We start from the raw sequence: 17498 nt of genomic DNA, 5'->3' as shown, positions 1-17498 counted from the left end.
ATAAGGACAATATGGAATTAATTAATTGGCAAGCACCCAAAGCAAAAGCTATATGGGGGTCATAATTGACAGTGATCTTATGTTCAACAGGCACATAAAAGTCATCACTAAATCAGCTTTTTAACACCTCTAAAACAAGAACAATAGGCTACATTCACCCCAGACCTCTCAGATCTCAAGCAAAAATGTTTCTTATAAAACCCACTGTCAGAACAAAACATGGTGAAGCATTTGCCAACCAACTTCCGGAGGATATAAGAAATGCTCCAACTGCTAATCAAGACTCAAGACAAAACTGTTCTCAGTGGCTTACCCTTAGTCTGATTACACATAGCCATTTTTAATTGCACTCTGTATTTTTTTTTTATTTATGCCTAATATTTCCTTACCTCTTTTTGTCTTACCACTTTCATTCTATTACATTTTTGTTTTCTTTATTTATATTATTTATTCCACTGTTGCCACTTGCGTTGTGTTCATTTCCTGTTACAATTTAAATGTTTTAATCGCTAAAACTTGTCTTGTTTGTAGAACTACTTTCTTCCAACACATATCAACAAATTTCGCAATTTGCAGGACAAACTGCCGTTACTAGTTCTAAATGGATGGTTGCTACGGCCAAAGGCCAGTCGTTAGTTCTATCTCTCCCGTTGTCAAGCGGGCGTATCTCAAGATTATGACGAACTTTAGCTTTGAAACATCGCTACTTTACTTAGCCTGCGGTCATCAATCTAGCTAAAAGCCACCTCCGTCATATGCTACAATGTTGCTATGTTCTGAACATCTGCATTTTACAGCTCGGATGCAACATGACGGTTCATTTAAACTTCACAACGAGTTTGGCGAATTAATATACAAGTGTGATACGGCCAAAAAAATGGATCTACTTCATAGGTGTGCAAATAACATACGGTTAATGGTCGTTCTAAATTACGTAGGACAATGGAAAATTCAACCAAGCAGTGGAATAATTTTTGTTACTGTACACCAACTGGCCTGTAGGTGGCCGGAGACAGTTTTCTGTGAATATCTGGAGAACTGTAGGGCCTAGGAGGACCACCTTTTTTTTGTATGTTGGTCTTAAGGGGCCATGTCAACCCATCCCATTACCACTTATTTCATGTATAGCGCCACCTAGTTAAAAATTAAAAAGCAAAAAATTAGGTGTTTTTATCACAATATCTCTGGCTGACATGGTCAAAACTGCACGAAATTGAAAGTGTAGGATCATTATGACACCCTCCGAATGCATGCCAAGTTACGTGAACTTTCGTTCATGGGGGGCCATACAATAAAATAATTTATGTGTACATTTAGTGACCATACACCAACAGAGTTTTCTGTGAATATCTTGAGAACCGTAGGGCCTAGGATGACCAATTTTTTGCGTATGTTTGCCTCCAGGGGTCATTTTAACCCATTCCATATGCACACGTGTATAAACAGATACACACGCACACACATACATTCACAGTAATCATACGTATGACACATACTCACACAGTAGACATATGTACGCATGCATGCACATGCACAGACACAGGCACATATGCAGGTACACACACAAGCACATGCACGCACACACACACACACCCACCCACACACACATAAACATAAACATGTACACGCACACATGCACACAATTCAAGAATTTCTCAGAATTATGAACAGGCAAAATGGGGGTGGGGTTGTATAAAATGTATTTTACATGTGAAATCTATGAACTAATCATGTTTTGATACTTGTTGTCTAGCAGATACCAGTGAGAATTGAGTGTGCATAATGCAATTCAGTGAGACAGTTAGAATCATATGCCTTTCAGCGTGACTTATTTTTGTGGAAAAAATGTGCTGGACTGGGCGGCGGTCATAATTTGTACTGCTCTGCGGTACATCTAGTTTTGAAATAAACTGATTGGAAATCACACCAATACAAGGCAGCTGAAGACCCAGATTAAAAACATTTATTTCACTTATTCATTTTGACCAGGACCATAGTGCGACTTACCTTCAGAAGAACGGAGTCAGAATGTTGGCCACTACTGACATGATATCAGACCAGATCAGATGCCAAACTAAGTCTGTAAGAAGTTAACACCTCATAAGAAAAAAACAGGGGTTCAGATGCACTTTGTCTCTGCTAAGTATTGTGGTTGAGATGAAGGTGAAGAGCAACCAGTCTTTCATTTCTAGACCTCAGCCAACAAACAGGACTGCTGAGTTCTACATTTAGGGCCTTTTTAAAAACTAAATGGCATATGTTTACTTTGAAAGGTAACACAGGCTCATTTGCATCCCATCCTAAACTGCTACATTACTCTTGTCTCCTATATCAGCAATGGTCATTCTAGTTAATTTCATAGCAGGATATTACTTGATTGATGGAGATTCAATATATTAACCTAATTGAAATATGAATATGTTGTAATATTGAAAAAAATATAGGCACAATGACAGTTCAGGTTCATGTTCAAGTTTCTGCTGCTGTTAGAGGTGAGCGGTGATTACCTCGGAAAGGTGAGGTAATCAGTAGCCTTTGCACAGGTCTATGGTGGTAAGGTATTGTGCTTTCCCAAGGCGGTCAATCAACTTGTCAATCCTAGGTGTTGGATAGGAATCAAACTTTGACACAGAGTTTAAATAGCGAAAGTCAATACAAAACCTGATGGCACCATCTTTTTTCGGGACTAGCACCACCGGGTGGCACCACTCACTCCTTGACGGTTCCGCGATCCCCAGGGACATCATCTGGTCCAGCTCTTCCTTCAGAGGGCCCAGCAACCGCTCAGGAATCCTGTAACTCATCCGTCTCACGGGAGCATCTTCCTTCAACACAATGTCATGCTGTACAACATGTGATAAATCAGGGGTATCAGAAAAGACGTCAGGAGTACACAGGGCTCTCACCTCCTGTTGTTGGTCATCAGTCAGATGATGCAGCAGCATGTCCAGTGGCATCGCCCGCGGTAAGTACTGCTCCTCATCGTCATCTTCCTCCTCGACCCGTCTAATCAACAAGGACTCTGCTTTTCTTTCAGGTCTGGACGGACCTTGCCATTTAGTGAGTAATTTGCTCTCGTGACTAGGCAACATTACAAGTACCTTCTGTCCAGGTAACAGGTTTCTCTGCCGGGTTGAGCGATCATACCAGGTTTTCTGACCTTTCTGTGCCTGCGCCATGTGTTCTTGTGCCAAGGTGGACATCCTCTGCAGCTTCTCACGCATCTGGAGAACATAAGCAACAACATTAATGTGCTCTTCCTTCCCCTCTCCCCCCTCCCAGATCTCTTTAAGGAGTGTCAGGGGCCCCCCTCACCTCATACCCATAGAGGAGCTCAAATGGAGAAAAGCCCGTAGAGGCTTGGGGGACTTCCCTGTATGCGAACAAGGGAGGGGAGCCATTGGTCCCAGTCTGAACCGGTCTCATTCACAAATTTCCCCAGCATTTGTTTAAGCGTCTGGTTGAATCGTTCAGTGAGACTGTTCAGTTTGGGGATGGTATGGTGTTGTGCGTAGGCTCTTAATTCCCAGTAGTTGGTACACTTGTTTCAACAATGTCGACATAAAGTTTGTGCCTTGATCAGTTAGAATTTCTCGGGAGAACCCGACTCTTGCGAAGAACTGCACTAAACAGAATGCCACCTGCTTTGCCTTTACTGATCTTAAAGGAAACACCTCAGGATATTTTGTGGCATAATCCGTGATAACTAGCATAAAGCGATTGCCAGATGCACTCTTTTCCACCGGCCCCACAATGTCCATTCCCAGACGCTCGAACGGAGTGGTGATGATGGGTAAGGGTTGCAAAGGAACTCTACAGGGACCTCTAGCGGCAGTCTCTCACACAACACAGGTTACCCAACTTCACTGGGTTCTTTGGACAGACTGGCTTCGTATGGCCCTCCTGGCCACACAGATAACAGATGGGCCGCCTCCTCCCAGCACCGGGGGTGGGGACATCTCTTGGATGGAACTTACTAGCAGCCGCTGGTTCGTGTTGACGCTGATGGTGGGTTGGTCTCCGCGTGCCTCTGCCGGCCTTCCAGGCCAAGTAGGACACAAACTGAACACAAAGAAATGACCTAACATACTGAGACATGGGGGAAACATTTAAAGGAACCATATGTAAGAAATGTATTTCAATTCATCATAAAATGGCCCTGATATGTCACTAAACATTAAGAAATCATGTTCATTTCAAATACTTATATCACTGACAACAGTAGTCCGGCCAGGATATTGTCATTTAAAAAGTGAAGTTGCAGCCCTCAACTGATGTTGATGTTGTGTTTTGCCATGTTATGTTGTGTTTTGGCCTGATGCGCCACCCTCCACCTATCTACTAATCACAAAGTCAGTAGTGTTTCGGCATCCGGGTTGGCAACCTCGAGTCAGGGGGGAGGGGGAGGGGATACACCGCTCTACAGTAATTTGAAAGTGATTGCAGTACCAGTTTTGGCCACAATCTTACATATGGTTCCTTTAAGCTGGCTGATCAGACCAACAGAACACAAGAGGGATACAGACAATAAATAATATTCACATTGAAGACACAGACGAAGACAAAGTTCAGTTCAACATAAATACTAAGTAAGTAAATAATATTTCTTAACTCAAAATAATCAAAAATAATATTCAACAGAAAAGAACTTAATTGTTAAACTAAACATAAGTTCCTCTTCCCCCCATGACGTTTCATCACAGGTGGAGGTGTCCTAAGGACTTTTAATCTGGCGGCTTCCGCCACGAACATCTTTACGTCTGGACGAGAGGGAGTTAAGTCATTAGGCGAGTTCGACTTGTGGCAGATCTGTGCAGATCTGACTTGATGTGATGCATGCTGGGTTGAACACAATGCATACTGGGATGGACGCAATGCTTGCTGGTTAGAGATTCTGTCCGACTTCTGTCAGCCGGGAAGGGACTTACCACCGTGACACCATGTCACATGACCTTAAAATATCGCGGGAGTCTTAGCCTGCAGACAGATCTTGCAGTTGCCTTCCACGAGCTGCACGAGCTGAAACACGCCCTCATGACGTCAGTTCAAAGACGTGATAGGGCCATTTGGGAGGAATGTCCTCATGACGATTATGACGGAAGGCTCATGCTGCTTCCTTATGTTGGAATATGCGAAAATAAACAGAAATCGAAGGGATACCTTCTTATACGTGATTTCTGCAACAATGGTAGGCTAGCCTACTGAAAACGTTTGGATATTCTGTTATTTTCTGCTGTGTAGCCTCTGAAGATCACGTTTACGTAGTAAGCCAGACCAAGTCAGACTCAGCCGAAGTCGAACAAGCCTATTTAGAGACGAATGACCGCGTCGCAGGAAGTGCATCATAACAAAGGGACGCCAGACCCTCTTGTAACAGCTGTACTCAGTAGGCTTGTTCGACTTCGGCTGAGTCTGACTTGGTCTGGCTTTCTACGTAAACGTGATCTTCAGAGGCTAGCCGGGAGGAGCTACAACAGAGAGGCCAGCTCATCCCGGACAGGCAGGCTACAGTCTGCCTGACGTGACTTGCGGGAGACATCGCGGGAGATATCGCGGAATTTTGTTTGCAATAAACACAGCAGAACTTTCATTCCTACTCATTAAAATGAGCATGATGACTGACGAAATAAATTCTTATGATGTAGTTTAAATAAACCACTGTTGTCATACAGTTAACAGGCCTGCATTGTAGCACATAAATTCAATATCAAGTGTTTCCCCTATATGTGTGTCTATCTATTTAGCCAACAGCAGAAAATAACAGAATATCCAAACGTTTTCAGTAGGCTAGCCTACCATTGTCGCAGAAATCACGTATAAGAAGGTATCCCTTCGATTTCTGTTTATTTTCGCATATTCCAACATAAGGAAGCAGCATGAGCCTCCCGTCATAATCGTCCTGTAAATGGCCCTATCACGTCTTTGAACTGACGTCATGAGGGCGTGTTTCAGCCAAGGGGGCAGGCGAATTCCCGGAAGTAGAAGAATCGACGTAGGCTGGAGGGACCACCTCTCTGCTAACTCCCATAGAAGTCCATTCATTCTAGGATTTTTTTTAAATACCATAACTTCATATAACATATATCCTGTGCCGATATTGTAGCTTCTGTGTAATCTACATAAACACTACAAAGGCAAAACAGACTCCATTACCTCGTCTGTAACGTTGGTTACCCGTAAGAAGAATAGTTAGCTTGTTCGGTTGGAGGGAAGCTAGCTTTGACGTAATCTCTCTTTCGCGCCGTAGGGAGATAACCGTATTGTTTGGATAAGAAGCTCAGTCCACCTTACTGTCTATGACGGTAACTCATAAGCAAAACCCATAGATATATCTATGAGCAAAACCTAGCATACACGACTGTATGTTAAGGTAAAGCATTACACAGAGGCAACCTAATAATAATAAAAAAAGTAAACCTATTTTTTTTTAAAAACGGCACTAATCATTTCAGAGGTTTTCGATGGATTGACCGTAGGTCGGAAAAGTGGAAAGAAGATTAGCTTCAAGGCTATAACTTTTTTGTTTTGTTTTAGCATGACTGCTTTGAAGATAATCATGTATGGTAGATTCAACATTAACACGACTTGGTGAGAATGATATTAATAATAATACATAAATAAATGTTTAACTTAGATGACTTTGAAGGCGAAGGAAGTGTGAGAAGAATTTCTGTGTATCTATCATATGAGTTACAAGATTCAGTTCGATGGCTAACGTCACGAAGTTAAGTGTGAGTCTGCGCAGTACTGGGGGGACCAACTGAAAAATCGTTCTATTTGACTCAGTGCCCTCCCATTGAAAACGACGGAGTCTGTTCGTCCATTTCTTTTACTGTCTATGGTTTCAGCTCGTGCAGCTCGTGGAAGGCAACTGCAAGATCTGTCTGCAGGCTAAGACTCCCGCGATATTTTAAGGTCATGTGACATGGTGTCACGGTGGTAAGTCCCTCCCATAGACAGGTCCCTCCCCGGCCAGCCCGGTCTCATCCATAGACAGTAAAAGAAATGGACGAACAGACTCCGTCGTTTTCAATGGGAGGGCACTGAGTCAAATAGAACGATTTTTCAGTTGGTCCCCCCAGTACTGCGCAGACTCACACTTAACTTCGTGACGTTAGCCATCGAACTGAATCTTGTAACTCATATGATAGATACACATAAATTCTTCTCACACTTCCTTCGCCTTCAAAGTCATCAAAGTTAAACATTTATTTATGTATTATTATTAATATCATCCTCACCAAGTCGTGTTAATGTTGAAGCTACCATACATGATCATCTTCAAAAACAGTCAACAAAACAAAAAAGTTATAGCCTTGAAGCTAATCTTCTTTCCACTTTTCCGACCTACGGTCAATCCATCGAAAACCTCTGTAATGATTAGTGCCGTTTTAAAAAAAATTAGGTTTACTTTTTTATTATTATTAGGTTGCCTCTGTGTAATGCTTTACCTTAAAGGTCTCATCTCATCGTTTTTTCATTAATTTTGCAGTGGTCTGTAGTATTGATGAATGCCCTCTGAGCCGGTTTTGGTGAAAAAAATGCTGTCCTGCGTCTGTTTCATGCTGTTCTAGTTTGGTGGGGAAGGTGGGCGGGGAGGAACAACTGGATTTCGCCTCTAGTCATGAATATTAATGACATGCTAATGAATTCACCTCTGATTGGCTAACAGTACTGTGACGCTTCCTCCAGTGCATCCTCATCCGATTCTGCCTGTGCTATGCTCCGTATTCAACTTTACAGTGCTAAAACCTGGCTAAAACTCGAGTCAAAACTGTTGCACAAAATGTCTTCGGAGATACAACTTCATGGGTTTGATCCTAATATTCGAGTAGGAAGAAGAACCGCTTCCTGATCGTTTGTCGGTGAACGTTGGTTTAATAGAATGGTAACAATTGCCTGTCAGCTTAAAATTTCTCCTAAAAGAGGTAAACGTTTGTGACAATCGTCATCTTGCTTTCAAGTAATAAACAGTTGGAAACGTTTTAAAATAAAGACCTATTTCTTTACACAGTCAAAAGTGTTTGCAATCTTCCTAGTAGATATTTTACTTCACAACACAGGTAAGCACCCTAAATGCAGTTCAGCCACTGACCTAGCCTGCTAATGCTATCGGAATAGCTAGATAGTTATGGTTTGAATTCCATGATACTATCATTGAAAGACCACTTGGTCATAGCCCAATATATATATAGATCTAAATGCAAACACGCCTACCTAGCTATATTTTGCTGGAATTGTACCAGAATGCCTACAGAAGCAGAGGATGTGTGCTGCAAGACTTCTCCGGTAATGAGAACTATGGCTTTGATAGCCTGACAATGGCAGAGGTTAGCCTACTCAAGTTGTTTTCTGTCACGTATGACAGAAAAAGTAGCCTACTATAGTATTTTGGGACTAAATATTACAGTAATCTTATAGGAATACTATAGTATTTGGACATACTATAGGTACTATAAGACTACTATAGAAAAACTATAGCGGTTACAGGATATTATAGTTATTAGTAGTACTTTTACAGTACTGTATGTCCCAATTATTCCTATAAGATTACTATAATATTTTGTCCCAAATACTATAAGATTCCTATACTACTTTTTCGTAAGGGGATTGCTCATGTGGTTAGAAAAATGGGCAACACCAGTACCCCTGTTGTCTGTATGATCCTGTACCCAGGATTAGAACCGGTCTGCTTTAGCATAATGTACTCCCTTCAAAATGCACTAAACATTCGACTATGACAACTATGGCCCTCTGTGAGACAGAAGATATGAAAGGTAAGATAAACCTTTAGCTTAAAAGGGACAAAAACTGATGAAACTCCTAAAACAAATATACAAAACAGGTCAATTTTCAATAAATAACTTTATTATATTTACATACAGCAGTACTCAAAGCGTGGTCCGCAAGCTATCTCAAGTGTTCCACAAGTAGATGTGGTAAAATAATAGAGGAGTTGTTTGCAATATTGAACCAACTTGTATGTAAATCCAAACAGTTCTGCAACACTGATGTAACCTATGCCAGTTTAAATCATATGAATCCTCTGACACCATAAGCAAGGTGCAAAGACAACAAGCAAGGTGGTTCAGTGAGAAGGCCTATTGTGTAATATACTGTTGAAGTAGGTCTACTGTTTTTTTTTGCTAGGTGGTCCGTGAAACACTGACAAATAGTAATATTGCAGTCTATTAAAATAATGCAAACACAAAACAAGAACATTCAAACTATGCACAGAATTAACAATGTCCTCTTTTTGCCAGACGATGCAGACATCTGGCCTACAGATCCTTTGTAAGATGGTGCTGGGATTATTTAGGGAAAAAGGTCTGAGTTGCTGTTTCGGCTTGTATTGTCCTGGGGATCCGAAGGGACAACACACAAAACACATTCGTTGGCTGTGATGATTCTATTACATTGCTCTTTGATTGCGCTGGGCCATAGGTGGAGCCATCAGGTGTTATTGTGGAGATGTCGCTTTCATCCTCCTCCTCTTGATCAACCCGAGGTCTTCTAGCTGGCCTTGGATGAACAGGCTTGATGGCAGTAGAGGTAGCAGGCCCCCATGCCCATGGTGTATCCGAAGTGCTTGTATCAATACTCATACTTTTCATGAAGTATTCTGTTTGGGTACCTAAAGTAAATAAATGTGTATTACTGTCAAGTTACAAGATACTAATAGTACACAGGACATTCACTATCTCAAACAAAACTGTACTGGCACAATGGAAACAAAAATATTTTAGTGACTGTGGTAAGGTGTATGATTTACTAAGTAGCACACCCACAAGAAGACATTCGGTAATATCAATTCTATCTGTTATGCAATTCATGGGTTTCATCAGGTCCATTTACACAGGTGTATTAATCAAGCACCATGCAGTCTACATTCATAATCGAGGTGCTTGATTTTATACACCTGTGGAAAGTGACCTGAAGAAATCCATGAATTGACTTTCCCAAACATTGACGAGCACATAAGAACCTGTATTAGCCTACTAGAAAAAGACTTCTAGAAACTAACTAACACAACAATAAAAGTTAGATCACAAACTTTTGCTTCTAACGTGATGACCTAAAGTAGGCTAGAAAGCTGTGTAGCCTGACATGAGGATGTGCTCTGGAAGACATACAAAACACTAAGTAAACAGCAAGTAATCAAACAAAACATCATTGTAGGCCTACAAAGGCCAATGTAATAATGGCAAGAAGACATAAATTAGACTGAAGTGTAAATACCTGGGCTCTAGTGATTGCAACTTAGCCTTATAGTGCACGGGTATTGATGATTTTCCCTGTTTAGACTAGAACAATACCAGTCCTTAGTTGAGCATAAGATATTGTTGCCAATATTATTATTTGTGGTTTAACGCTTAGGTTAGAAGATTATAGGTTCAACAAGCTAAATCTCTGGGTAGTGTGGTCATACAGTTTCTTATGAGTGTAGCTACACCAGGCACGTAACTGAAGCATTCCGTTCGCGTTGCGTCTTCTGCAACAATTAGCTTCCAATAAGTCTAATCAATGGAAGTAGCTACACCTGGCGCGTGGCCTGTAGGCTACGTTCAAAAAAATAGACCATTGCTCTAATGGATTTTACCAGAGCCCTTCCTATTAGACATTCTCTGATTTTACACGTCGCGAACAGAACACTTCAGTTACGTGCCTGGTGTAGCTCCCTGTAATATAGGCTAGCCTAAGCCTAGCTTGTGCCCTTTTCATGCATGCTAACGAAGAATATGAACATGCTATTTTGTAACAGTCGTTAGGTGGAAAAGTTTGTTTGTACTTACAGCCTGTGAGCTGGTGGTCGATCGTCGTGACGTACAGGTCCAGGTTTTCAGAACATCAATGCAAAACCACTTTCTAACTGTAGGCAGGCACAGTGAGTGTGGTCGAAATTATTGGAACACAGAACTAATGTTGCACTATACTTCGGTGGTGGTGTTCCAACGATAAATTCCAACCATTTCTTCCTCAACTCTTCTTTCTAAGGCAAGACATGCAACATTGATGTGTTATTGCCACAAATAACACAGGCACGAATTTGCTCCGCCATGTTAACAACTTGCTGTTAGCTCCTACTAGCTGCAGAGAGACAATCTCCTGGCCAAAATATTCCTGTCTTCCTGTGGGCGGTCACAAGCCAAGGTGGGCTAGGCCATGAATAATTGTTTTCCCTGCGGCGTCACAGGGAAGGGCTTTTTCTGATTCGCTTGTTTTTCCGTGTATTTTCTTTCATTGGCTAATGCGGGCAATGGGGGTAGAAGATCATTTTCACGTGCAGCATGCATATGCAACTTGGAGTGAGCTATAGTATTTCGAAAGGAACAAGTATTAAACGGTTTCTCGGTGAATGAGACCTTTAACATACGGTCGTGTATGCTAGGGTTTGCTTATGAGTTACCGTCATAGTAAGGTGGACTGAGCTTCTTATCCAAACAATACGGTTATCTCCCTACGGCGCGAAAGAGAGATTACGTCAAAGCTAGCTTCCCTCCAACCGAACAAGCTAACCATTCTTCTTACGGGTAACCAACGTCACGGACGATGTAGTGGAGTCTGTTTTGCCTTTGTAGTGTTTATGTGGATTACACAGAAGCTACAATATCGGCACAGGATATATGTTATATGAAGTTATGGTATTTCAAAAAAATCCTAGAATGAATGGACTTCTATGGGAGTTAGCAGAGAGGTGGTCCCTCCAGCCTACGTCGATTCGTCTACTTCCGGGAATTCGCCTGCCCCCTTGGTCTCATCCGTCAGACGTGCAGGTTGCACGTAGAACCAGGTTCCTCAAAACGTGCCACAGGCAAGTAACTCTCGGCTATTACCCATATTGCATTGCACTTGCTCATCCATGGTCTCGTCCTGTCAGTTTGGTCAGTTTGTTAGCAAAGAAAAACGCGGTAAGTAGTGTACATTCAAAAATATTATATATTTGATATTGATTATTGACTTGCATTTTGATTGGCTTCGTTTTGAAAAATCAATCCTCTAAGGTAATTGAAAGGGATATTGTAGATATTGATTATTGACTTGAATTTTGATTGGCTTCGTTTTGAAAAACGATCCTTGTAACTTAAGCTAATTGAAAGGAATGTGCTGTACGGTTAGCTTAGCTTAGCCACCTGTCTGTTATTAGATGTTACTCTGTGTTTGTGTTGTTGTTGTTGTTGTTGTTGATGATGATGTTAGGTTGACATTAGTTGTTGTGTTTTTGATGTTGTAGTGCATCAGTGTTGTTGTTCATCAAGTTAAAGTTGACACTGTTGTTGTTATTATGGTTGTTGTGTTGTTGGAAGTTGCAATCTATTATATATATACATATATGAATATATGAATATATAATATTCTATATTGCTATATTGTTACTAATCATAACCTACAGTAGATCTTGTGCAAATTAATTGAAAAAATCTTGCAACCCACCCACCTTCTTTCAGGGAGATCTAGTCTGGATCAGTGTTGTTTTTGATGGTGTAAGGCTGATACTACTGTTGTTGTTATTATGGTTATTGTCTTGTTGTTGTTGTTGTTGTGATATTTTTTGTGGTGGTTGTTGTGGCGGTGGTGTTGTGCTTGTTGTTCTAGTGCTGTGTTTCGTTGTTTATGTTTACGTTGATGCTGTTGATTTGATGTGGTTGTGTTGTTGTTGATTTGGTGTTTTCTGTTATTGTTTTAGAGCAGCGGTGTATGTAGTGGTGTCGCTACACCACTATAAATGTCTTTGCAACTGTAGGACTACTTGTATGAGTTTTTGATGTTGTTGTAGTGCAGCAGTGCTGTTGTTGATGAAGTTAAGTTGACACTGTTGTTTATCTTATGGTTGTTGTGTTGTTGTTTTAATGTTTGTGTTGATGTTGTTCTAGGGCAGTGGTAATGTTGTTGATGATGTTAGGCTGACACTGTTGTTGTGTTGTTGTTTTAGTGTTTGTGTTGGTGTTCTAGGGCAGCCTTGTTGTTTTAGTTGTTGTGTTTTTGATGTTGTAGTAGTGCGGTGGGGTATACTACGAAGCACATTAGACATATCTAGGCTATGTAGACATATCAAGGCTTCACAAAGCCTTGACTCGTGGGTATACGTTAAGTGATACTACGATAGCAGTTATGTGATATATTTGTCAAACTAGGCTTTCAGCTCAGATCTGTATGCGTTCTCGGTGTTGGGATGACGATGGCCAATCGTGAAACGTGGAGACGTGAAGACCTATTTAAAAACAATTACTTCCGCATTCATGAGCAATAGCTTAATCTACACTGCGGTCATTTTTTGTGTCTAACCTATAACATCAAAGAAATCAATTGTCATCAGTTGTTGTATGGTAGCACGTCCATAGTGGGATATTTGCACGCACAGCACTATTAAAGGGCATTCGAGATCCAAAATGTTAGTAGAGGCGGAGCTCCACCTGTAAGATCTATGACAGAATCCTACATGGGAGATAACTTTGTTTTTAAGACAATTGATTGGTCAGTGGGTGGTAGATTACACGATTTGAGCTATAATTTAACACATAACCTCCTCCCGACCAGGTTTGGTTGACAGCATAAGATACCATGGTGATATAGCGACACTAAAACAGATCCACTTTCGTGTCACAGCATACCCTGGCTTTGAGCGCAACATACCTTGCTAACCCACTAATCGAGATTCGTAGTATACCCCACAGGAGTGTTGTTGTTGATGATGTTAAGTTGACACTTGTTGTTATTATGGTTGTTGTTTTGGTGTTTGTGTTGTTGTTGTTTTAGTGTATCGGTTTTGTTGTTGATGATGTTAGGTTGACATTAGTTGCTGTGTTTTCGATGTTGTAGTAGTACAGTGTTGTTGCTGATACTGTTGTTGTTGTTATTATGGTTATAGTGTTGTTGTTGTTGCTCTGTTGTTGTTATGTTGTTGTTGTTTTTGGTGGTGATGTTGTTGTTGTTTTTGGTGGTGGTTTTGGTGGTTGTGGCGATGGCGCTGTACTTGTTGTTCTAGTGCTGTGTTGTGGTTTCGTTGTTTATGTTTACATTGATGCTGTTGATTTTTTGTGGTTGTGTTGTTGCTGTTTTGGTGTTTGCTGTTGTTGTTTTAATGCAGCGGTGTATGTAGTGGTGTTACTACACCACTATTTATGTCTTTGCAACTGTAGGGCTACTTGTATGAGTTGGTTGCTTCATGGATGCAGCTGAGACTGTATCTCATAGACAGTGTTGGGAAGGTTACTTTTAAAATGTATCCCACTACAGTTTACAGATCACTCAAAGTGATTAAGTGTGAGTGAGTATTTTCAATACTTTGAATTACATGAAAGTTGTATTACAGCACTGAAATGGAGCTTGGTTAACCAGAATGTATTGTTAAGTCATCACAACATTTTCTTTCTTTCTTTCTTTCTTTCAGATAATTAATTTAATTTTACAAATACAACGTCTTACATTTCCTGCTTCCTTTACCTACGCACACATACAAACACACACACACACACACACACACAAGCACTCACATACACTTCACATCAATTTAGAAGCCAACGGCTCTTTTAAGAGCCAGTACTCTCTCTCTCTCTCTCTCTCTTTCTTTCTTTCTTTCTTTCTTTCTTTCTTTCTTTCTTTCTTTCTCTCTCTATCTCTCTCTATCTCTCAATGGCATGTCCTAGCAGAGAGGAGGAATATGCCAAGTTGCTTGAGGACATGGCAGCTTTTTATAGAGCGACACAGCACCTTATTCCAAAAAAGGCGAAACCGAACAAGGTAACTTGATCAATCAGTCTGTTGGCTTTTTTTTAAGGAGTAAATGGAAGTAAACTACATAGATTGCATAGAGATACATATTTTCATGTGTCACAGGTTGATTGTAAAATCACTTGGGAGGAGAGGGATGAGTGGGGACGCTTGATTCATCCACCAGGCCTACAACCCCGGAAAAGTATGCTTGTGTTTGCCTGTGCATGATATTGCAAGTGTTACATTTAAAGCATGTCAACACACTTGTGATCTAAATTGTCTCTATTATCCCCGGCAGGATCTAGAAATAAACCCCTGACTGAGCCCCAGGGTGAGTTTAGCGCTACAGTTGCCACGTTAACATGGACACTTCTTTTCCAAGTTATTACTCCATGTTTCTGCTTTCCATTCCTAATTTCCGTTTCACTTTCTGTATGTATGTTCTATGTGCAAAACATTACTGTCCCATTCCTCCAGAATCTACATCTTCAGTGGCACAACAGGAGGATACAGGTTTGTCAATTGATATTTAATATTCAGTTATATCAATGAACAATCACTTAGTATAGGACACAACTGCTACGAATGTAATACATCATGCAAGTTACATTAATACATTTATGTAACGTCAGGTGATAGTTATGTAGTGTCTCTTATTGCTCACCGTCTAAGGAGAATGGCTACAAGCTTTGCCAAGTTTTGATTGTCCAGTGGGTCCAGAGAGGTCCAGTCATTGCACGGCCTGGAGGAAACGTCAAGACCATTCCCAGCAGAGGTGGAAAGAAGCACACACAGACCTCACCGAGGGAGTTTTGGCATCAAAAAAGATCAAAAAGATGCCGTGTCAGCGCTGTCAGCTAAAGGAGGCCTGCATACGATGCAGGGATTGTATGCATGCCATGCATCTCTGTTGTGCGTGTGATAGGGCTGTGCATGAGTCCCATGTCCTGCACAATAGAGAATCCATGTTGGATGGGTTTTATAAGCATATTGCGCCATCAGAGATACTGATAGAAGACAGCACAGGAAGCCTGGCAGTGGTTAAAAAGTGTAAGTTGTCAGCTCTGTTTTGGTTCTCTATCATACATGAAGATGTTATAGAACATGTAAATGTTTTATGAAATTTTGAATGTATGATTTCATAGCCTGTGTGCTGCTGGTGGAGAGAGGCTGTAAGTGTGGACCTCTGGCTAGACAGCAACGGGCAGGCCAGGCCATTATTCTTGTCACCATGAATGGTAACTGACCAGTACAATTTTTCCCTAACTCAAAAACATTTCTGTTTTTTTTTTCATTCGGTTTCTTACTGATTCACTTTTATCCAATGCGACTTACATATGTCAATCACTACCAGGGTCAATCTCCCTAGAGCAACTCTGAACTCACAACTTTTCTGGCTATTGAATGCGAGTACAGATCACTACAATACTATCAACCCTTGTTTGACCTCATAAACAAAGCACACCACAGTGTTAAGCAGTAGATCACTGCTAATTTGGTATTGTTGACTGATATATATATATTACATTTTTTGACTATTTACCTTTGTAAATATTGTTTATAAATAAGTAGTACCTTTTGTGTGACATTAATGTTATGCATTATTTTTGCAGGTCGGTTTGATGTTCACCTACCGGTTGTGGACTGTGAATGTCCAATATCATGGACACCCTCCCTAAGGGACATGGTAGATCTAGGGTACTGGCCCGGAAGCCTTAGCTGCAACACATTGTTTCAGACAGATGTGATGCAAAGTTTTGAAGAAATTAAAGGGACAGCCCCAGGTTTCTCTCGCCAAGCATTTCTCACAATGCTTGAGCGTAGGAGTGTCCGGTTTGGTCGTGTAAGTATAAACACATTTGGATCCATACAGAAGTAGCATAGCTTAGGTTGTAGATAAACATTGACAATATCATGTGAAAATGTTTGCAAACTAAGCACTACTGGTGGAGTGGCTCCATGCAAGACCCCTATTCTTGTATCCGGTTCGAACCCGGGGTGGTGCGCAGCTGCAACAAAGATGTTAACATAGGTGATATTAACAATTTGTAACATAGCTAAGAGTATTGTGACATTCCAAAAACACTTAGCAAAATACATGATATGTATTTCAAAGGAGGGAAAAATCAACGGGGATATGTTTCAGCGGAGCTTTTTGCAGTGGGCTTTTGTTAACCACTCGCTGGAGAGGATGGCAGGATTTAACTCCTTCCAGTGCCCTGCCTGCAGTCCTCATATGACGGCTGTTGCAATTGATGGAAACAGGAAGCTGTACCATTTCCGAAAACAAGAAGGGTAAGTTTAATCTTTATCACATAATTTCAATGATGGGCAAAGTGCAACATCCCCTCTTCCCCCTTACCTGACTTGTGAGGTATACCATTACCAGTCATCAGCCATCCATGTGTTTGGCCCTCATCTCACTCATCTCACATGAAGTCCCACCCCTATGACTGCCCTATCATCGCCTATTACTGCCCCCCCCCCCCCCCCCCCCCCCACTACCTGAATTCCTGGCCCGTACATCATAGCAACCCACCACCTGCCCTATGACAACTCTGCCCGGATTCCTGGCCCTTACTGCCTAGCGATCCACCACTTGCCTTATGACAACTCCTAATCCCATTTCCTACACTGGACTATTTGACAATTCCATTTCCTACCCTGGACTATTTGAACTTTCTGACACTAAATAGGATTAATGCATTATCATACCGGATATGTAACCATCCCACCTCTTGTAACATACAAACACCATGTTCTATTCTCCACATCCAACTAACTTA

This window comes from Alosa sapidissima, chromosome 9 (assembly GCF_018492685.1).
Source record: "Alosa sapidissima isolate fAloSap1 chromosome 9, fAloSap1.pri, whole genome shotgun sequence".
Taxonomy (NCBI): domain Eukaryota; kingdom Metazoa; phylum Chordata; class Actinopteri; order Clupeiformes; family Clupeidae; genus Alosa; species Alosa sapidissima.
Note: the sequence above shows the minus strand (reverse complement) of the source record.